This window comes from Vipera ursinii (genome assembly GCF_947247035.1).
Source record: "Vipera ursinii genome assembly, chromosome: 7".
Taxonomy (NCBI): Eukaryota; Metazoa; Chordata; class Lepidosauria; order Squamata; family Viperidae; genus Vipera; species Vipera ursinii.
Window position 1 is genome coordinate 76,764,841 of NC_139521.1, and position 14,168 is coordinate 76,779,008.

Sequence of the window (14,168 nt, forward strand, 5' to 3'; positions counted from 1 at the left end):
GCCATGGAGACCCAGACGATGCCTTTGGCAGGCTTTGCAGCAGAGGTAAAAAAAGGTTCAGCTTGCCAAGTCTTGTAGGTGTCTCTCTCTCTACTGTTGGGAAATCGTCCGATTCAATTGGAATAATGTGCATTCTCCCTCGTAGATAAAATGTTTTAGGGTTTTATATTTTTTGCACATTCTAGTCTGCACTGTTCTTTTTCGTTGCCTCGCATCAAGATTTCTCTCTCTCTCTCTCTCTCTCTCTCTCTCTCTCTCTCTCTCTCTCTCTCTCTCTCTCTCTCTCTCTCTCCCCTTCTTTTCTTTTCTTTTGGTTTCACAGTCAATTCTGGCGCGCTTGAGGTGAAACATCCTTAAATGTTTTGGAAGCAGCTTGGACGTGCTCTCTGAACGGCTGCTTGCACGTGGAAAGGTGGGGCTGAAAAGGCAGGGCCGTAAGATGGACGGCCCCAATTACTTCCTGCCCCACTTCCTTGCCTTCTGCCCCTCCGTTGCACGAGGTTGGGAAGTACCCAACCTGACGGGGCGGGGGGGGTAGGGAGGAGAGAAGGAGCGGTCAAGCACTGACTTAGCCTGGAATCACCATGCGACTGCAAAAGGGCTAGGAGTGACGCCCGTTCAATTCCCTGGGGTCTTGTTGAATTGTCTCCAGGAATAGGCTGCCCCAAAGAAGAATTGGGGGGTCAACCCTCTTCTCCAAAGCCCCAGAAGGCAGGAGAAGAAGCAATGGATGGAATCCGATCAAGGAGAGAAGCAACCTGGAACCAAGGAGGAATTTCCTAACAGCGAGAACAATTAACCAATGGAACAGCTTGCCACCAGACACTCTGGATGCTCCATCACTGGAGAGATTAAGTAGAGGCCTTCTTTTCACTAGGCCAGGGGTGGGCAACCTTGGCTCTTTTATGACTCGTGGACTTCAACTCCCAGAATTCCTGAGCCAGCATGGGGGAACTATGGCCCTTTCATGACTCGTGGACTTCAACTCCCAGAATTCCTGAGCCAGCATGGGGGAACTATGGCCCTTTCATGACTCGTGGACTTCAACTCCCAGAATTCCTGAACCAGCATGGCTCAGCTTGGAAACCTCTCCTTTCCCCTCAGCGTGGCTGGCTCAGGAATCCTGGGAGTTGAAGTCCACGAGTCATAAAAGAGCCGAGGTTGCCTATCCCTGCCCTAGACTAACGTACCCGATACCTGCAACCGTTCTTCATATGTTTTAGCCTCCAGTCCCCTCGTGTGCTTTAGCAGCCAGGATGAGACCCGCCGTACCTTGCCCACAGAGGCCTGGTGTCTTCTCTCTGAGTGAGACCCAGGAACCAGGCTGGCTGAGCAAACCCCGTGTAATTACAGCCCAGGCGGTTTCGGAGCCCAGCTGGGTTTGTTCAGAGGTTAGGAATGCAGAGACTGGCTGGAGGGCTGGAGGGCTGGCAGGCTCTGAGAGGCCAGCAGTAAATAGGGGGGAGGTGGTGGACACCCCTGCATCCCTCATCTGCCACCGAGCTGAGATCTAGGCAGCCACATCTCACGGCTGCTGAGACCCAGGGAAGCCAGAGGGAGCCTCGTGGCAGCTGGGAAGACGAGAACAAGCTCCCCGCGGTTGTGGGGTGGTGGGGAATCTGTCATGAAGCTTCTCTGGTCTGGCTCAAGATGGCTGCCAGGGCAGGTTGACCACAGCCAGACAAGGGGTGACCACAGAGCACAGAGGGGCTGTTCTCCTCCTGCCACTCGTGCAAAGCGGGGGGCTGCGTTGCAACGGTGGCGTTGTGAAATAGGTCGATCGAGGTGCCAAACACAAGGGGGGGGACTGAGGGAATCCATGCCTCCGTGCCCATTTAAGGTCCCTTTCTAAACTGGGGCAAAACTCAGTTTCTCAGAGGCTTTTAGAGCCTCCAACTGTCACTCAAGCCAGTTGTCCCGCTTCCCTGGAGGGAGACGGCAGGGCTGGAAAGGGGGCGCGTCGACAGTGGGCGCATCGTGTAGGAAGTGGAGAAGGCAGCCTGTCCTCGACCACAATTGAGCCTTGAAACCTCTGTTGCTAAGGGAGGCAGTTCTTAACTGGGTTTGGCCCACTTTCACGGCCTTCCTTGCCCGCTGTTGTTAGTTGAATCACTAAGTTAAGTAAGCAACACGGGTGCGAAGTGAGTCCAGCTTCCCCCGCGGACTTTGCTTGCCAGAAGGTCGCAAGAGGGGATCACGTGGCCCCTTGGGACACTGCGACCGTCATAAATATGGCCCTCCTCCTCCTCCTCTTCCTCCTCCTCGTATCTGCAAGCCCCACTCTCTTCTAACAGTGATAATGTTGGAACATAAAATGGCTTCAAGAAAACCACCGCGCTCAGACAGCACCGAGGACCCCCAGAGTTCAACCCTGACCTTCAAATATGCTCTTTTACCAGATAATTTCTCCTTAGACCTTCAATAGGAGGGGATCCCTCTGGGGACAGACCGAGCAGGGAATCCATAGACATACCAGCTAGTAACCGGGCTGTTTTATGTTGATCTTCTGTGCGTCCAGTAAGTTACAGCCCTCCCAACCTGCTCTCTAGGGCCGAGATGAGTTGCAGTGCGTTCCTTTGATCTAATAATCTCCACTAATAGCAGCTATCCATAAAGAAGTTGAGCTTTTAATGGGGAAAGGAAAAAGATTCCTGTACTCAAACCAAATTGGCAAGTCTGCAGAATAACCAACAGCCATTTTTCATTCCCTTCCACTTATCTCAAGAACTGGAGGAGAAACCAGGAGAGCAGAGGATAAAAAGGAAAGTATATATATATATAATATCAGAGTTTTGCTTTACTGCAGCCAAGACAAATGGATCTGCACAACAGTCAGTTTATTGTTCGCAGCCCTAACCAAAGTTTGGCTGTTTCCTTCAATGAACAAATTGTATGTTTTGGAACTGAAGATCCCCGACTGAGTGAAGTTAAAGTCCCTTCTGTGGGGGAGACTCGGGGGAGGGGGGTTGCCTCCTGATTCATTGGCATCGGTCAGCCGGCAGGTCCTTGGCAGCCTGGATATTCAGCAGGCCAGAAGAAAGAGGAGAAAGCAAGCAATCGTCCTTATGCAGCCCTGGGGAACCGTTGGAACGGTGTTCACACATTACAGGAAGCCAAGATTATGAAGAATGCCGGAGGAAGTCTGGCTTGTTGTGAATGGATGCAGTGGCTGCCTCAGCCTGCCGGAGAGCACCAACCGTAGGCAAGGGGGCCAGGGTCGCCTGCCCTGCCGGTCCTGAGGATGGGCCAAGTGACGTGGAAGAGAGCTGCATTTCCTAGGATGGAGGGCTTTCAGTCCCTGGGAATCAAGCGAGAGGCTCAAAGAGCGGCAATGCTCCTCTTGATCCCTTCGCCCCCCCATTGGGAGGGGCATGTCCCACATAAGAAGCTTTAAGTACTTTTCTGCTACAGAGGAGAATGGGATACAATGGAAGGGAAGGCAAAGGGAAGGAGAAGGAGAAGGAGAAAGGGGAGAGGAAGAAGAGAAGGGAATACTGTAGAATACGAATAGAAAATATGGAATAGAATAGAACGGAACAGAACAGAAATAGAAAATATGGAATGGAATGGAATGGAATGGAATGGAATAGAATAGAATAGAATAGAATAGAATAGAATAGAATAGGGAATAGAATAGAATAGAATAGAATAGAATAGAATAGAATAGAATAGAATAGAATAGAATAGAATAGAATAGAATAGAATAGAATATATGGAATGGAATGGAATGGAATGGAATGGAATAGAATAGAATAGAATAGAATAGAATAGAATAGAATAGAATAGAATAGAATAGAATGGAATGGAATGGAATGGAATGGAATGGAATGGAATGGAATGGAATGGAATGGAATGGAATGGAATGGAATATTAATGGAATGGAATGGAATGGAATAGAAAATTAGAATAGAATAGAATAGAATAGAATAGAATAGAATAGAATAGAATAGAATAGAATAGAATAGAATAGAATAGAATAGAATAGAATAGAATATTAATGGAATGGAATGGAATGGAATAGAATAGAATAGAATAGAATAGAATAGAATAGAATGGAATGGAATGGAATGGAATGGAATGGAACGGAACGGAACGGAACGGAACGGAACGGAACGGAACGGAACGGAACGGAACGGAACGGAACAGAACAGAACAGAACAGAACAGAACAGAACAGAATAGAATATATGGAATGGAATGGAATGGAATGGAATGGAATGGAATAGAATGGAATGGAATGGAATGGAATGGAATAGAATAGAATAGAATAGAATAGAATAGAATAGAATAGAATAGAATGGAATGGAATGGAATGGAATGGAATGGAACGGAACGGAACGGAACGGAACGGAACGGAACGGAACGGAACGGAACGGAACGGAACAGAACAGAACAGAACAGAACAGAACAGAACAGAACAGAACAGAATAGAATAGAATAGAATATATGGAATGGAATGGAATGGAATGGAATAGAATAGAATAGAATAGAATAGAATAGAATAGAATAGAATAGAATAGAATAGAATAGAATGGAATGGAATGGAATGGAATGGAATGGAATGGAACGGAACGGAACGGAACGGAACGGAACGGAACGGAACGGAACGGAACGGAACAGAACAGAACAGAACAGAACAGAACAGAATAGAATAGAATATATGGAATGGAATGGAATGGAATGAATGGAATGGAATGGAATGGAATAGAATAGAATAGAATAGAATAGAATAGAATAGAATAGAATAGAATAGAATAGAATAGAATAGAATAGAATGTAGGCCTCAACTTACAACAGTTCATTTAGTGACTGAAGTGACAGCAGCTCTGAAAAGGATGACGAGACCATTTTCCATGCTTACGACTGGGGCAGCATCCTCATGGCTACAAGATCAAAATTGAGACACTAAGCAACCGGCTCATGTTTATGATGGCTGCAGTGTCCTGAGGTCATGTGATCTCCTTTTGTGGACCTTCCGACAAGTCGATGATGATGCTGATGCGTATGATGGGAACATAACAGAAGTAAACATATACACACAGTTCACATAATTATAACTAAAACCTCTGGGGGGGAGGGGCACACAGCAGCGGCCTCCTAACTGGGTGTCCAACTCAGCTACGCAGGAGACCCACTTCTGGTGTTGCTTTGTGCAGATCTTGGAAACCGGAGAATGCAAGTCATGGACAGTCCCGCCCACCATGTTTCATAGTTTGCCTATGAGCCCCACAAATGCAACAAGGTGAATATTTCCATCCCCACCGATCCAGGGCAGAGGCACTTCTTCCCGTATCAGACCTAATTCTGTTAGCCCGACAGAGCAAGGCAGAGGAAAGCCAGGTGGCCTGGCAGAGGGATCACTAATGGTCAGGCCAGAAGAAGGTACCTTGGACGGTCCCTCTCTCCAGGCATTCAAGGGGTTAAACTGGACAGAAGTCAAGTGGATGGCTGGTTTCCATGCTGGCCTAGTCCAGGGGTAGGCCACTTGGGCTCTTTTATGACTTGTGGACTTCAACTCCCAGAATTCCTCAGCCAGCATGGCTCAGCTTGGCAACCCCTCCCTTTTCCCTCAGCGTGGCTGGCTCAGAAATTCTGGGACTTGAAGTCCATGAGAGACAAGGTTGCCTACCCCTGGCCTAGGGGATTTCAGCCTCCTGATGGACTGTCCGTAGTGAATAGTGAGGGCTTTGTTGTTCATCATCCTGGACCAGGGGTAGATAACCTTGGCTCTTTTCTGACTGGTGGACTTCCACTCCCAGAATTCCTGAGCCAGCCACGCTGAGGGGAAAGGGAGAGGTTTCCAAGCTGACCCATGCTGGCTCAGGAATTCTGGGAGTTGAAGTCCACCAGTCATAAAAGAGCCAAGGTGGCCTACCCCTGGCCTAGGCCTAGGCTGCTTTATGACTGGTGGACTTCAACTCCCAGAATTCCTGAGCCAGCCACGCTGAGAGGAAAGGAAGAGGTTTCCAAGCTGAGCCGTGTTGGCTCAGGAATTCTGGGAGTTGAAGTCCACCAGTCCTAAAAGAGCCAAGGTTGCCTACCCCTGTCCTGGACCATAGCTGAAATGAGAGCTTGTTGTCTTCTAAGGTGGGGTGATATGATATCGCAGAATACTGGTAACCAGGAATCTGAGCCAGTGGAAAGGAAGAATGTCTACGGAGATTCTCCATCTTCAAGGGTCACGGTTGTCCCAAAGGTGCTTTTTCAAGAGGCGACTGGACTTCCTTGCTTTGTTTTTTTCCCCTTGAAAAAGTTTCACTTCTTGTCCAAGAAGCTTCTTCAGTTCAGTTCTGCTTCAGAAGGGAAGAAGCTTCTTGGATGAGAAGCGAAACCTTTTCAAGGGGAAAAAGAATCACCTTTTGGAAAAGGGAGCTTTGGATGATAGTGAAGAAACAGACTTTCTTCTGGTCCGTAACCACCCCAGTCCTGTTCTTCTTCTTTCAATGCTGGTTTTCAGAATGCGACGGACTTGTAGGGACGATGTTCCTTCCCTTGGCACCAGCCCAGAAGAATTGACCTGAGGCTGTGATTGAAGGGATTTCGAGGCATTTATGAAAAAACAAAACAAAAAACGCTCCAAATTGTTGCAAGAATGGTCTCCTCTCTCTCCATCCTTCTTGGCTAACCCTTTCAAAGATCGGTTTCTGCTGCCTTGGATTGAGTTGCAGAAGAATGTCAACGGAGTCAGATGGGAAGAATCGAATTCATCGTGGAGTCTGGCGACGGCCCAGCTCCCAGGGGGTCTCTGGGAAGCCCACGTTCTTGGCCCAGGCAAAGCCCACCAACATCTGTCCTGCCGTCCGGAAGTCAGAAGTGTTGCTAATGTCTCCAGGCTGGGATTATTTCAAGAGACCCTGAGAGACACTCGGGTGGTCGTCTTCTTCTTCTTCTTCTTCTTCTTCTTCTTCTTCTTCTTCTTCTTCTTCTTCTTCTTCTTCTTCTTCTTCTTCTTCTTCTTCTTCTTCTTCTTCTTCTTCTTTCTTCTCCTTCTCCTCCTCCTCCTCCTCCTCCTCCCCAAAATTGTGATGTTAGCTAGTTTGGGTCATGAAACATCTGCAAGAAAAGGTATGAGGGCCTCAGATATGGTCGCCATCTTGCTTTTTAACATCCCTAGAGGATGCCTATGCTGGCTAAACAGAAAAAACCACAGCCAAGAGAAAGTGGCTTAACAGAATGACAGAGCTGGAAGGGACCTTGGAGGTCATCTAGTCCAACCCCGTCTTGAGCAGGAGAACCTCTACCATTTCAGACAAATGGTTGTCCAGTCTCTTCTTAAAAACCTCCACTGATGAGCACCCACAACTTCTGGAGGCCAGGAGTTCCACTGGTTAATTGTTCTTATTCTCCTTCATTGTTCTTATGGTCAGGAATTTTCTCCTTAGTTCTAGTTTGGTTTGATGAGTTTCCATCCGTTGCTTCCTGTCCTGCCTTCAGGTACTTTGGAGAATAGGTTGGACCCCCCCTCCTCTTCTTGTGTGGGGGCCCCTCAAATACTGGAAGACTGCCATCACGTCGCCCCTAGACTAGACCTATCCAACTCCTGCCATTTTCTTTGTAGGTTTTAACTTCCGGCCCCCTGATCGTTTTCGTTGCTCTTCGCTGCACTCTTTCCAGAGTCTCAACATCTTTTTTTAGAGTGTGGTGACAACAACAGGATGTTGTGGTGACCCAAACTGGATGGCCTGAAGGTCATCCAGCCAAGCATTTCCACACCAGGCACTAATTCCCTTCCACTGCTGCACGACCTTCCACTTTTTGGGAAGCTGGCCCGGTAATTGTGCAATCTGTGCCTGCTATTTTTCATTGCTCGCCCCGCTGGCCATAGTTTGACCTCCCCTTGTCCTTGTTTCCTACTCACTGGGTGATCTCACGGGCCTATTAGATTCCACCTTTCCTGAATCCTGCAGTGAGCAAGGCTTAGGGGGAGAAATATTTCCCTCTGGATGAAGGGGAAGCAAAACAAGAGGCCTCTTCCAGAGGGAAGAGGGGAAGACTGGCCAGACAAAGCAGGAGGAATGCAACCTTGGGCAGATGCCTTCACCCAGACGTCCCGGTGTTGGCCAGGCCACCAAAGCTCTAGAAGATCCGTGCAAAGGGCAGGGGGAGCGCGCTGGGCTTCAGATCGTCTAATGAGGAAGAATTCACAAGCAGTCGCTGCTACCGAGTGGAAAAATGTGTTGGCCACAAAGCCAGAGCTGTTTGCCAAGCGTCATGATTCACTCCTGACTCATAAATAATGGGTCCCCGAAGCCCCGGGCTGTACGAGGGGGCCTGTCTCGCACCAGAAATTTATTAGAAAATGGAGCTAAATCATTAGTGGGGACCAGCGCTCTTACTGGAAAGCTGAAACCACATTGCTTCAGAGAAGGTCAGAAGCTATTTCCACAAGAATTTAGACACAACATTATTGCCGTTTGAAAACTTTCATCTTTTCGCGCCCGGCAGAAGAGGGAACCCTCCCTTTAGTTGCCAGAGGGCTGGAGAGGGCCCCGTCCTTCTCCGCGCGTCGCTCCCTCGCCATCCGGCGGGCGGACGAAGAAAGCAGGTTTGCAGAAGGCTGGAGGGGGCCCAAAATTAATGGGATTTGTCCCTCCGCACGCGAGAACCCACACCCACAGACCCACACACACCCCAGTACAGATAGACCTCGACTTACGAGCCCAAAATTTATATTGCTAAGTGAGAGTTTGGGCCCATTTTACGCCCTGCCTTGTCACGGTGCTTAAGTGAATCACTGCAGCTGATGCGTTAGTCTCAATCAATCAGAACAGAGCTGGAAGGGACCTCGGAGATCATCTAGTCCAACCCCCTGCTCAAGCAGGAGATCCTGCACCATTTCAAACAAGTGACTGTCACACGGTCGTTAAATGAATCCGGCTTGCCCTGTTGACTTTGCTCATCAGAAGGTCGCAAAAGGGGATCACGTGAGCCCCCGGGACCCTGCGACCGTCATAATTATGAGTCGGTTGCCAAGTGTTTGAATTTTGCATCGTGTGACCACAGGGTTGTAAGTGTGAAAAATGCTTATAATTCACTTTTTTCAGTGCCATTGTAAATTAGGTCACTAAGCAGACTGCTGTAAGTTGAGGACTGCCCGTAGCTCCCACTGTAGCTTGGCACTGGCTCTGCCCCACCAGAGTTGGCGGGGGTGATGGTTTCCGGAGTTCTGGACTTCCAGCATTCTCAACCGTGGCGACGCTGGGAACAAATATCATTGTCTTTCATCCTTTGTCTTTTTAACTGTTTTTCAAAATATATTTATAACTGTTTTTATATTTCTATTTTTTATTACAAAGCTGCTTTGGAGAGCGAGATGGCCAGTGTATTAAATAAATAAACATAAATAAATAAAGTGAATAAATAAATAAGTAAATAAATAAATACTGTACAGTAAATAAAAAATATTCTTATGGCTGGCTCAGGGAATTCTGGGAGTCCAAGTCCACAGGTTGTAAAGGGGCCAGAGATGCTCACCCTAATCAAAAAGGGCCTCCTTAGGGTACCGCAGGTCACTGAGTCCCGGCGGGTGATCCCCAGGGGAAGGGCGTTCTCTGTGGGCGCGCCTGCCCTGTGGAACTCCGGACCGCCCCCGACCTTCGTTCGTTTCACCGGGACATAAAAACCTGGTTGTTTGATTTATCTGGCCTGGACTGAGGGGTTTTAAATTTTTGAAATTTTAAATTTAAATTTTATATTTAGGCTATTGTTATTTAATCCTATTTTAATCTTAAAATTAAGATTAATTTTTGTACTGTTTTAACTGTTTTTAACCTTGCCCTGTAAACCGCCCTGAGTCCTTCCAGAATAAGGCGGTATAGAAATCTAAACAATAATAATAATAACAATAATAACAATAACAATAACAACAACAACAACAACAACAACAACAACAATAATAATAATAATAATAATAATAATAATAATAATAATAATTTTCTACAGGAAATCTTCTTTGATTAAACACAGCGGAACAAGGGCTGGAAGGAAGGCAGGAGAAAATATGCTGATGGAGGAGCGATGAACAGAGGAGGAGAGAGAGAAGCAACAGGAAGCACAATCAATTTTTCCTTGGACTCTCACTCTTTGTAGTGAGCATCTGGGTCAATATAAGCTACCTGAGCAGTGTTTGTGCAGCATATTTCAAATAAGAAGACCCCCCAGAGTGTATTATAATGTGTTGTGATGACCCTGTGCTCCTTGCGGTCACATCAGACGGAGTAGAAGAAAAGGGAGAATTCTGGGAGTTGAAGTCTATATATCTTAAAAGTGGCCGTGGTTGAGAAACACCAGCTTAGGCTGGATGATACCAATTCTATGATCTTGCAGCTGCTACAATTGCTTTAACATTTGTTTCCTGACCATAACATATTCATACGTTATGTATATGTAGAGGGGTAGGTCTATACATATGTTGCATACAGTATGTTTAGGTGTGTGCCGTGTACGTGTTTCACTTTGAGAGCAGGCAACTAAATTTCATTTTTGATGTGTGTCATTATGCCCACAGTAAAAAAATGACAATAAAGGTTATCTTATTTTATCTTAACTTACGCTGCACGCCGTTTGGCCCTCATCTCCCTGGCCCAGCCATTACTCCAGGCAACAATCCTAAATACTAGCCAAAAGATAATTGGCATAGGGTCTTTTGCTTGTGCGGGGGGTTGAACTAGAAGACCTCCAAGGTCCCTTCCAACTCAGCTATTCTCTTATGTCCCTTCAAGACCATCTCAAAAGGGGGAGAACTCCAAGGAACAAGTGGCAGGAACTTATACGTGGCCCAGGTTTGTGCAAGGGCACAATTTGGCCAACACTGTGGTAGAAGAGCCCTCCCCTTGGGTTGGCCAGCCGGCCCGGCGAAAGAGCTGGCCACTGGAGGAGCAGAAGTCGAGATCTGGGTTTGTATATTTAAGCTGGCATCTTGTTCCATAATAACAATAACAACAATAATAATACAGTTGGAAGGGACCTTGGAGGTCATCTAGTCCAACCCCCTGCTCAGGCAGGAAACCCTATACCATTTCGGACAAATGGCTGTCCGGTCGCTTCTTAAAAACTTCCAGTGTTGGAGCATTCACGGCTTCTGGAGGCAGGTGGTTCCACTGGTTAATTGTCCTCACTGTCGGCAAATTCCTCCTTAGTTCTAGGTTGCTTCTCTCCTTGAGTAGTTTCCATCTGTTGCTTCTTGTCCTGCCTTCTGGCGCTTTGGAGAATAGCTTGACTCCCTCTTCTTTGGGGCAGCCCCTGAGATACTGGATCACTGCTATCATGTCCCCCCTTGTCCTTCTCTTCATTAAACTGGACGTACCCAATTCCAGCAACCGTTCCTTACCTGTTTTAGCCTCCAGTCAATGGAGAGGACATTTCCTTTCCGTCCTTTGCGACCTGGTCCCTGGAGACACGCGATGGGCCTCCTTCGGGCCATCCGTCCAAGGCCTGCCTCAGAGTAGTTAAGCTCCCACATCAAGCGCCTGGCCTGGTCAGGAAGAGAAACGTAATCCAAGCTATTTCTCTGAAAAATTACATAGCCTGACATTTTACACCTGTAATTATGATAAAGGTTCCCCGAGGAAGCCCGCCAAGCTGGCTGTGAAATAAATTATCTTCCCCCTTCTCTCCCAGGGGTTCCCAGAGCAGAGCCAGCCCATCAATTAGAGCCGGGACAGAGCCAGGGCTGTGCCATCCTGCACAGCCAGAGCCTTCGCTGGCAGGGGAACGGCGGCGGCTACTGGGCCTCCGGTCTGGATGCCTCCTTGGGAGAAGCAGCAGCAGCAGTGGCGGCACTGGAGAACTTGAAGGAAGAAGCGGGGGGGGACCGCGAAGAAGCAAATCCCCTTCGCTTCAGCAAACTGCCACCCCAGCAGTTGGCCTGCAGTGGTGGAAGGTCCAACTATGAAGATTTCGAAGCTCCGTGTTCAAATGAGGGCTCCTGGCTGCTCTCTGAGCTGCGTGGTTTCCTTGCAGACGTTTCGTGACCCAACTAGGGAACATCTTCAGGACTAGAAGGGAGGGGGGATTGTGGAGAGGAGGAGGAGGAGGAGGAGGAGGAGGAGGAGGAGGAGGAGGAGGAGGAGGAGGAGGAGGAAGAAGACTGGGGGGTCCTTGGTGCTCTCTGAGCTGCGTGGTTTCCTTGCAGACATTCCATGACCCAACTAGGGAACATCTTCAGGACTAGAAGGGAGGGGGGATTGTGGAGAGGAGGAGGAGGAGGAGGAGGAGGAGGAGGAGGAGGAGGAGGAGGAGGAGGAGGAGGAGGAGGAGGAGGAAGAAGAAGACTGGGGGGTCCTTGGTGCTCTCTGAGCTGCGTGGTTTCCTTGCAGACATTCCATGACCCAACTAGGGAACATCTTCAGGACTAGAAGGGAGGGGGGATTGTGGAGAGGAGGAGGAGGAGGAGGAGGGGGAGGAGGAGGAGGAGGAGGAGGAGGAGGAGGTGGAAGACTGGGGGGGGTCCTTGGTGCTCTCTGAGCTGCGTGGTTTCCTTGCAGACGTTTCATGACCCAACTAGGGAACATCTTCAGGACTAGAAGGGAGGGGGGATTGTGGAGAGGAGGAGGAGGAGGAGGAGGAGGAGGAGGAGGAGGAGGAGGAGGAGGTGGAAGACTGGGGGGGGTCCTTGGTGCTCTCTGAGCTGCGTGGTTTCCTTGCAGACGTTTCATGACCCAACTAGGGAACATCTTCAGGACTAGAAGGGAGGGGGGATTGTGGAGAGGAGGAGGAGGAGGAGGAGGAGGAGGAGGAGGAGGAGGATGGGGAGGAGGAGGAGGAGGAGGAGGGGGGAGGAGGAGGAGGAGGAGGAGGTGGAAGACTGGGGGGCGTCCTTGGTGCTCTCTGAGCTGCGTGGTTTCCTTGCAGACGTTTCATGACCCAACTAGGGAACATCTTCAGGACTAGAAGGGAGGGGGGATTGTGGAGAGGAGGAGGAGGAGGAGGAGGAGGAGGATGGGGAGGAGGAGGAGGAGGAGGAGGGGGGAGGAGGAGGAGGAGGAGGAGGAGGAGGAGGTGGAAGACTGGGGGGGGTCCTTGGTGCTCTCTGAGCTGCGTGGTTTCCTTGCAGACGTTTCATGACCCAACTAGGGAACGTGGTCAGTAAAATGATGCTATTGCTTAGTTTGGGTAATGAAATGTCCGCAGGAAAACAAAGAAAATCAGGACCCCACAATTCTCCTCTTCCTCTTCCTCCCCCTCCCCCTCCTCCTCCTCCCCCTCTTCCTCCCTGCAACCTCACTTCCTTCTGGCACTGATGATGTTGCCTAGTTGAAATGTCTGCAAGGAAACCATCAAGCTCAGAGAGCGCCAAGGACCCCACAGTCTTCCTCCTCCTCCTCCTCCCCCTCCTCCTCTTCTCCCTCCCTCTGTCCTCTTCCTCTCCTTCTATCTGCAAATTCCTTCTAGCACTGATGATGTTCCCTAGTTGGGTCATGAAACGCCTGCAAGAAAACCACCCAGCTCAGAGAGCACCAAGGACCCCACAGTCCTCCTCCTCCCCTCCTCTTCAATCTCCCCTCTCCTCTCGCACCGATGCTGTTACCCAGTAGGGTCATGAAATGTTTGCCAGAAAACCGCCAAGTTCAGAGACCACCAAGGGCCCCTCATTTCAATCCTGAGCTACAAAGCTTCTCCTTTCCCAGCACAAGCCCAGAGACGGAGGTCCTGAGGCCTCGGGTCCGACTCCTGGATGTTTCCAACTTGAGGAAGAGAATCCAGAACTTTCTGGCACGAGACCATCCGGTGGAGGGGAGGAGGGCAGAGCGTGAAGCCAAAGAATAAGGAAAGCTGAATTTCAATGAGAACCCTGACAGCTTTTCCCAGGCACTCGCCGTCATAAATCTACCCTGGCACCGTCAGAGGCATAAAGCATGTTGATGAAACGCCAACAGGAAAACCATATTTATGGGGATGATTTGTTGATTCGGAATCTCTAAACAGTCTGGCCGGCAGTAAAGCTTGTGTGGCTGGCCTGATTTAGAGCAAGGCTGAGGCTGCTTTCCCAAATACTCTGTCTGTAAACCCGAAGGTGAAGGAGAAGGAAACCAAAGATTTGGGATGGGACCTTGGTGTCGCTTCAGGAAAAAGTTACCTTCACTTGGCCGTGACGACTGTGCTCTCCGGGGCAGCCCTCAGGCCCGTCCTTTGGAGGGAACGACAAACCGGGTCTACGACAATTCGCCA